Genomic DNA, 9340 nt, shown 5'->3' on the forward strand with positions numbered 1-9340 from the left:
TCAGTGTTTTGGTTTCTCAGGAAATTTGGGATCAACCTACCCCTGGACCCAGCAATACCACTCTTGGGAATATACCCAAGAGATGCCCTATCATATGACAAAAGCATTTGTTCAACTATGTTCATAGCAGTATTATTTGTAATAGCCAGAACTTGGAAACAAACTAGATGCCCTTCTCAGTTTTTCTGAATGAAGATTGAGCCAGTTCACATAGATTTGCCTTCTTTGCAATGCATGAACCCATATTGTTCTTCTTTGTCCAATATAAGCCAATGAGTACAATCCAATCATGTATATTGACAACAATATTAAAAATAAGAAAGACAAATTTGCCCAAGTGTGCCTTGTATTTCTATTTCGCTTTTGCTCTGCTATCCTCAAGTAAATGCACAGCTCTCTTCATTGGCTTATTTTTCATAGTCTCATTCTGGAGGAAAACACACACATAGAAAATTCTTCTTTGGCTCTAGTAATGGAGATGGGAAGGGGCATGAGCCAATTCAGAGTCAAGTTCCATAAAGAAATCTAGATTGAGAAGTTTAGAGACAGTTTGCTTCTCATCCTCTATCAGTCATGCCAAAGGAGGGACCAGCTAGAGTAAGCACCCCTTCCTTCTCTGGAGAAGCTCACTAATTCTTCCTAAATCTGCTTACTTCCAAGTCCATGAAACTCATTCCCATGACTCCACTTCTACACTGAGTTATTTAACCAATTTGAAGAGGATTAAGGGCTGCGTTGACACAGAATGAAAAACATGTTCTGGCAGCTTTGAGCCTCCCTGCTATGAGTTCGAATGTCAGACCAAGGAATCTGCAGATTGTTACCCATTTTGAATTCAAGTTGATATCAGAAAGGCCTTAAAGGTTCTGTTTTAATTTGCAAATTAAGATTTGCTGGAAGCCAAGGAAGACAAACAGTCCTCATCAATGCCCCAATTTTGCAAGTTTAATCCACAAGTTCACTGTTTCTTTGACCCTTGTGGAGTTGCAGATTGCTTTGTTTCTCCCTGAACACCGTGTAATAAAAAAAAAAAAAAAGGCTGATCAATGAAGAGAGGCCTCCCCTGCATGTGAAAAAGACAGCTGTGAGGAATCATAAAATGGCTGGATTTCATGGCTGAATCTGTCAAATATTTATCTACCTTTTTTTAAAAAGATGCAAACTTTTCATTCTGCTGAAAACAAAGCCAGGGTTTGTGGAAGCGGCGTTGGGGGAGGTTATCCTATTTTTACTTAAAAAATCAGAAACACTGATTTTTGACTTTGCACCACAAGAGGCTTGGTAGTTAATTTATTCATTTAGCAGGAGAGACAGTCCAGAGGCAGCTACTCCAGCTGTTATAATTTCAAAGCAAGCGTAAATATGATTGAGAAGGATATGCACCTTGTTCCTGCCTGCTAGCAGCAGATACTAGTGAAACCATCGACAGAGGCACCAATTGCAGTAACCTTAGTGAGCTGCAGCCTGAAAACCACTAAAAAAAAAAAAAATAGCCCCAGCCTCTGCAATACAGAAGGCAAGCAAGGGAGAGAACTGATAAACAAGGGGAAATGGTCTTACTGAGTTTAGTCTCTGCCAGGCAAGCCTTGAATATCCCTCTCAGCTTCCCTCTTTAAACGTGCAAATGAATATGGGCTGCTTCTCTGTCACCTAAACTGAATGGTGGAGAAAAGTTTCAATCTCATTGACTAATTCAGCTGTTCCTTTAAATTGAATTTTTAAACATATGGGCACACAAACCAATCTATATGCAGAACAATTCTTTGAACAGCATGCAAATGGTTTAGGATTACATGCTAGGTATAACACGAGTGAGTTTTCACAGTACAAAAGAATGAATTCCTTATTGTGACACTTGAGATAACAATACTAAAGAATTTCAGCTCAACTTTAAATTGCTCTCCCCAACTGCTGCAGTTTGCTTAGAGGAAGCTACGTCGCTGTTTACGCTCTTTCCTTCCACAAAACAGGAATTGTTTCTGTCTGTTAAAGAATGAGCTACCAATCATCACAACAATCATTCAGCGAACATTTATCAAACATCCATTATGTATCTGATAATATCGTAAGGGTTGTGAATCGTGAGAAAAATATACCATAAGCCCTCTAAAAAAAATGTGTTCTTTTAGTTATGACAGGGATATATAGAAAGAAATCAGTCATATCCAAAGAGAGAGAAAGAAAACACATTCCTCACTTGAGATTTTTATTTCAATCCCACAAACCCCACTTTCATCATGGTATGCCATGTTGACCTTGCACTTTGATTTATTTACACACGTCCCCGATAAGTTGTTCTGCACAGTCATCGTTCTTGAAAAGAAATGAATACTACAGCATGGCTTACCTTTGTATATTGGGCACTGCTGACCAGAATGGACTGTGTAGGAATGGGAAAGTGCTCTGGTGAAACCTGTTTACTGCGATGCCAACACAAGGAAGAAAGCCTGGGGACGGATTTCTATTGACTATTTATTGGGTATCAGCGACTAATTCTGCCCTGGTCAATTGTTCCGAATTTTGCTGACAAGGGGAGCTAATTAATGAGGGGAAGAGGAGACAGGAAAGAAGAAAACCTTTTTAAATGTTAAGGTATTTTATAAGCTGAACAGGGCTGGTATACAACCATCAGGTATTGCAATCTGATTGCTCAAAATTTTTAATATCATCTAGAGTCTAGGTACCACATTTGTTAGAGCATCCATAGAAAATTTGAGTTTAGAAACTGTCACTTTAGAAATGTCATCATGGAAGAGGTGCCTCCTGAGACGAGTCTCCAAGGGATGAGTTGGAGGCAGGCTTGCAGAAGATGCTTAGAGCAGGCTAGGTAGGAAAGCTCACATTTATAAAAAAAAAGAACGGAGTGTTCCTAAAAGACAACAAGAGTATCTCTGGGTGGATGATGCATAGGTTGCAAAGAGAGAGAGAGAGAGAGAGAGAGAGAGAGAGAGAGAGAGAGAGAGAGAGAGAGAGAGAGAAGAAATGTACCCTGGACACAAATTACAGGTAATCCTGAAAGTCGTTTTAGTGTTGGGGTTTTATCCTAAGAGCCATGTGGAGCCATTTAAAAGCTTAAGCAAGTCGCTGGAAAAGAGGGGTAGCAGGAGAGTGGTAGGATTTGCATTTGAAAAGGCTGCTGGGTCTGCAAGGTGGAGAATAATGCGAGTGGAGTAAGGACCTTCTGAATACCTGAGAGCCTCTGTTTTATGGGCGGAGCCTGGCTTCAGAAAAAGGTTCTGTGACCTTTGAGAGGCCAGTGTGGGCAAAGAACCATAGAAATTAGAGCTGTTAAAGCAATGATTACCAAACTATGCTAAGGCTACAATGGAATTGAGGAAAGCGTAAGCTGAAAATCTGAAGGTTATAATCAGAGACTGAATCCTGGAGTCTGAGATTTTATAAGCAGTGAATTGTTGGTGGTGAAAATGAGGCCTTTCCACAGAATTTGAGAGCAGAAGAGTAGGAGCAGGCAGAGAGCGCGACACAATGTTTCACTGTTTTTATTGGCCCCATCATCTCGCAATAAAGAAGTAAGAACCTATAGAGTTCAGGCTTCTCTAAGAAATTTCATACTGGACATAGGACCGACCTGTATCCAGGGCCACAGAAAGCCAACTTCAAAATTTATCACTGTTTTTGTTTTTTGTTTATTTTTGCTGTTTCTTTTTTTTTTTTTTTTTTTTTGAGATTTTTGCTTTTGCTTGTTGGGTCTGGTGTCATACAATGATAGGGAACAGACCACCAAAGTCTATGAAATCTGAATCAAGCTTTATTCTAGAATAAAAAAATCAATGTGAGGCACAAAATGCGTGTCAGCTACTTGAGATCACAGCCAGAGTTTGGACTTCTGAAATTGTGGCAATGGAAGCAGGTTCTAGCCCCGTTTTATAACAAGAAGTAAGTATTAGACATGGACAAAATTTTTACAATTTCGAGGTTAAAGCTTAGATACATATTGCAGTTTAAGATTAACAATTTTCAATAAAAAGGTTTTAGCTAAAATGTTTACAGAGGCGTACAGATCTCCTTCCCAGCTAATAGTGTTCGGCAAGAACTTTACAACTTTTCTGGCATAACTGGTTTCCCATAGCAGGGAAGGATATGAATAAGGCGAAGTCAAAAGTCACATAGGAACATTTGGTTAAAGTTTATGGGACAGGGGTTTCCGCACAAACCTTTATTAAAAGTTAACTTCAGTTCACAACAGCTGTCAAATGTAAGGGGCGAGAGGATTGCCATCAAAAGATAACCCGTGGCTGTTGACAGAGGTGCTAACTGTAAGCCAAAAAGTCATTGTTAAAAGTCAATCCTTTGCTGCTAACAAAACTAATGAAGGTCTGTTCCCAATTCTTTTAAGTTTATAATTTTATACTTTTGTGTTTCTATTCCTAGACCCTTCATTGTTGTTTTGTATTTAGCTTGGTTTGGTTTGAGATGGGGTTGAACATAGCCCAAACTAACCTCCAACTTACCATACAGCTGTGTGCTTTGAGAAACAGAAGCAAGCACTGCTGTCTCTTTCTACAGTATCAGAATTTATTGGCTATGACTGCGCCCTCTCTGCACTGTCCTCTTTTGAGAATACAGGAATTGACTCTGACCCTGAGGTTGAAACTGGGGGAAATTTGGAGAGCTTCCCATAGTGGTGGCAGATCTTTAAGTTTATGACTTCTTTGTAGATGTTTCTTTCAAATTTCTTTCTGTAAAATACAACTTCTTCCATGAACATGCATGTACATACTATATATGTATGTTAGTATGTTGGGACATACACAGCTGTGAGCCTGTTCCACCTTGTCTTTTGCTTTTTCAAAGTTGTTGACAACAGGGGTGACTACAAACAAGAGATTTTGACCTAGGTTTTACTTACCTGGTGTTTTGGACAGCAAGTTGGCTCACAGAGGTAGATCTGTTCAGCTCTGACCATTCAAGCATACTTCTACTCATTCTTTTGAAATAGGAGGTTTGGCCTAGGGAGTGGCTCCCTGCAGGATATTTGGTCTAGCGTATTTTCACTGTCCCAAACATCATTAAGTGTTACTCAGTAATTAATGGCTTGATGTGTCAAGTATTGGCGCAAGTAACTGTTCTTGTTATCCTTTGTGTCATGTTAAAGCAGTCTTTCACCTTCTTACCCTCCTTTTATTTGTACTGGGGTATAAAAGTACATGGAAACCTAAATGCAGATGGATTTCAATATTTACTAGAACTCCCTCCTGATACTATCCCTTCAGCTCCATTTCAGTCAAAGGTAGAAGAACCAGTGGCTGGCTGGTTTGCTTTTCTGAACTTTAGGTAGAACCCCAATATCTGTTTCTGGGTTTTATTATTTGAGCTACAAACATCTCTATCTATTTTCTTCACAACATTTCTTTTTCTTGAAATTCTTGTTCTGATGTATAAAGTAATTGATTTTATTGATTTGTTGGTGTTCATCATGTGTTATGGATATAAAGTTTTGGTCTATTATCCTTTTAAAATGTATTCTCCAAAGATGCCTGTCTTTTAAATTTTTAATTTTGATCTAGTTTTGATCAGTATATAATAATCCTTTATATTACTAGTGTACATTGAGATGTTTTAATATACATGTGCATTGTTTAATGACCAGAGCAACAAATATAACCATCATCTTAAACATTCATCATTATTTTGTGATGAAAATATTAAAATTTTTTATTGTTTTCCTTTTTGCGATGTACAGTACCTAATTATTTAAAGAAAGTTTACTTTATTGTACAATGTCATGCTAAAATTTCTTATCTGAAAACATTCTACCCATCCCTTCTTGTTGCTCTTTCAGCCTCTGAATACAACTATGATACTCTCAAGTACCATGCAATCAACTATTTCAGATTCCACAAATGAGTTCAAAGTGTCTTTCTGTTCCTGGCTTACTTCATTTAACATAATGATCTATAGTTTTATCCATGTTGTCACAAATGACAAAATTATGCTTTTTCATGGCTTTATAGTCTTATATATATATCACAAAATGCCTTTACCTGCCCACTTACATTTCCCATACTCAAGATTATTTATTTTTTTATATTTTATGCTAATACGTTTTAGCAGGTTATACATATTATTATGTAAGACTGTGGAAAGAGATTAGTCTTCTGGATGGTTATGGCCACATGTTGATGCCATTAGCAGTTATGAAATGAATAAAAAGGAAGTAGGAGTGGCCAGAGGAGAAAGTAGAACTGTCAAGATAGTCAGTCCAATGACAAACTCAGCCAAGTTCATGGGTAACTTTGGTGCTAAAAAAGCATCTCAAGATTTTTTTGGAGTTAGACAGAGATAGAGTCCTGCATTTGGTTACTCACTGAACCTTTTTTGTTGTTTTTGTTTGGTTTGGTTTTGAGTTTTTTTTTTTTTTGTTGTTGTTGTTTTTTAAATAGGGTCTCTCTGCGTAGCCATAGCTGTCCTGGAACTCACTCTGTAGAGCAGGTTGGCCTCAAAAATCAGTGATCCTGCTGCTTCTGCCTGAGTGCTAGAATTAAAGGTGTGGGCTTCCTTGCCCAGCTAGTATTTAAGGTTTTATAGCACCCTAAATCATCAAAACTGGAAGGAGATTTAATGTTTATGTCCCAGTTGGTTCATTTCTCAGATGAGAAAATATGGACTGAAGACTGGCAGGATTGATCAGAAAACAGCCCTTCATTCAGACCAGCATTCTCTCCCGTGGGCCAGTTTCCTTGTTTCTGACATAATATTTTATAAGATATGCCTTTAATTAAAACATTTCAGTGAAATAAAAATGCTTATTTCAAATACTTATTTATGTTCAGTTATTCATTCTGATATGCCTTCCTTGACACTAAGAAAAAAATAGCATTTCTTTAGACAACATTCTCTGAAACAGTCTTTCTTCAAAGTTCAACTGGCCTTTCCTCCCATTCTTCAATTATTTGGAATAAGTCAGGAAAAAAAAAGGAACAGCTTTACACTAATGGAAACCACAGAGTAATTAGCAAATAATAGAATGCACAGCAGAGCCAGACAATACTATATTGGCTTGTAAGGATAATTGTAAGTTTACTGATAAAAATCAATTTTTATCGGCTCACTTACACTCCATAATAAGGCCACAGTGGTACTTCCTGCTCAAGGCGCATAAGTGAGACCTAGTGTGTATTTGATTTTAATAAATACTATCTGTGGGAATCCTGGAAAGGAATGAACAGATGTTAGAACCATATGATAATTGTGTGCCAGAGTAAAGAAAAAAAACAACCTGTGCATTTATATGGCACACCTGGTATTTATGATACTTTTGTAACTTCTATAACTACAGCATCTGGCCCTTTGTTGCTGTTCTTTAATTTTCAGATAACTCAAGATCTTCCATCTCTTGCCATGTAGACATGTCCATTGGGGGAAGGGAGAAGTAGCACACTAAAAATGTTGTGCATCATCCAGGGAAAGACCACTGTCTCCCCACCAGGAACTTGGATAAAATCATTAGTGAAATTTGAAAATTTATGAAAACATTTAGATCAACGTTTCACAGCACCTCTTAAATATTCAAAAAAAAGTATTCACTTAAGGATTCAAGGCTCATTCGTCCATACTGCCAATGTTCTTATTTTGAATTTGCTGTGAAGACAATGCACTGGGAATGTCTAAATTAAATACAGCACTCTGGGCTTTGTGTCTTGGCATTTTTTATTCTCTTGGGTCGAACTGATGTAGGTTGAGCTAGCCCGACACTATAATTTGATACAACTAAACTCAGAACCTGGTGATATTCCCTGAATTTTGGGGTATGTTTGTGTGTTAAAAGACACCAAGTACAAAGGCTGGAGAGGTAGTTCAGCAGTTTAGAGCACTTGATGTCCTTTGCAGAGGACGTGGGCTTGGTTCTGAGCACGCACATGGTGACTCACAACCACCTATAGCTCCATTTCCAGGGGACCTGGTGCCCTCTTCTGACCTCCATGAGTATCAGGTAGTATACAACTATTCTTGGAAGCAAAACACCTATAGACATAAAATAAATGAATGCCCTTTTCTTAAGAACCAAAATATAAAATGTTTCATCTAAATTTTCAGTATTTCTAATGAGCAAATCACATTACAAACAAAAGGTATCTAAAAGTTTATAAAATGCATCATAGGTTCAATTGCACACAGGGATGAACACAAGCAGATTTACACTAAAGTTCATTTAATAATGGTAGTTTCTCTGGAGATTTCTAGATTAAAATTTGGAAGAAATAGTTTTCTTTTTATTTAGTTTTTTTTTTTCTTTTTGAGACAGGGTCTCATGTAGTCCCAGCTGTCCTAATAACTCAATGTACACCAAGCTGGAGCAAAACACTTTTAAAAGTTGTTTTATTTGTGTGTACGTGTGAGTGTGTGTGTACGTGTGTGTGTGTGTATGTGTGCCTCATGTGTTCAGGTGCTGAGGAGTACTAAGAGGACATCTGTAACATGGAGGGCTGGCTTGTTTGTTTTTGGGGATTTTGTCCTGCACAGTTCCTTAGCTGTTTAGTCACAGAGAAAATTCAACAGAGATCTCTATAAGATATAAAGCTAATTGGCCTTTTAGCTCTAGCCTCTCACTGGCTAACTCTCACATCTTGATTAACCCATTTTTCTGATCTATGTTAGCCATGTGGCTCAGTACCTTTCTTCAATGGGGCAGATCACATCCTGCTGCTTCGGTGGTCTGGGCAGGAGTGGGGGCAATCAATTTCCTCCTTCCCAGAATTCTCCTGTTCTCATTACATCATTTCTGTTTCCTGTCTGGTTTTCCCACCTGTATTTCCTGCCTAACCAATCAGCATTTATTTATAACATGATTGACAAAATACAGACAATTCTCCCTCATCAGACATCAGCTCCCCTAGCAGTAGAGTTACAGGTGGCCATCAGTGCTAATCCAGAGCAAGTCTCACATCTACAAGCAGAAGCATCTCAGCAGCCCATGACTTGAACTCTAGATCTTCCTGACTCCCTATCCCAAGTGCTGACATTGCATCTATGCAGACCACCACCTCCAGCTTTGGAAGAAAATCGCTAATAGAAAGGAAGATCAAGAGCAGTGCTCCAGGAAGATGGCATCAGTTTGAGTAAGACATCTTTTTAGAAAACATATCCTACTTGGATTTTTCAGATGATGAATTTGTGACACTTTGTAAGATGTCAACCTTACATTTAAAATGTAAGGTTTGGAATACAATCTCTCAGTGGGCAACTTGAAAACCCTAAGTCACGGAGGGAAAAAAAAAAAAAACTCTGGAGTTGATTTGTAATGGAGTCTTTTCTCACTGCACATAGGTGACTTACAGTACAGGGCTCATAGAGCCCACTACCAAAAACGTTTATGGTA

Source organism: Alexandromys fortis, unplaced genomic scaffold (assembly GCF_014885135.2).
Source record: "Alexandromys fortis isolate MF-2015 unplaced genomic scaffold, M_Fortis_MF-2015_v1.1 scaffold_379, whole genome shotgun sequence".
Classification (NCBI taxonomy): domain Eukaryota; kingdom Metazoa; phylum Chordata; class Mammalia; order Rodentia; family Cricetidae; genus Alexandromys; species Alexandromys fortis.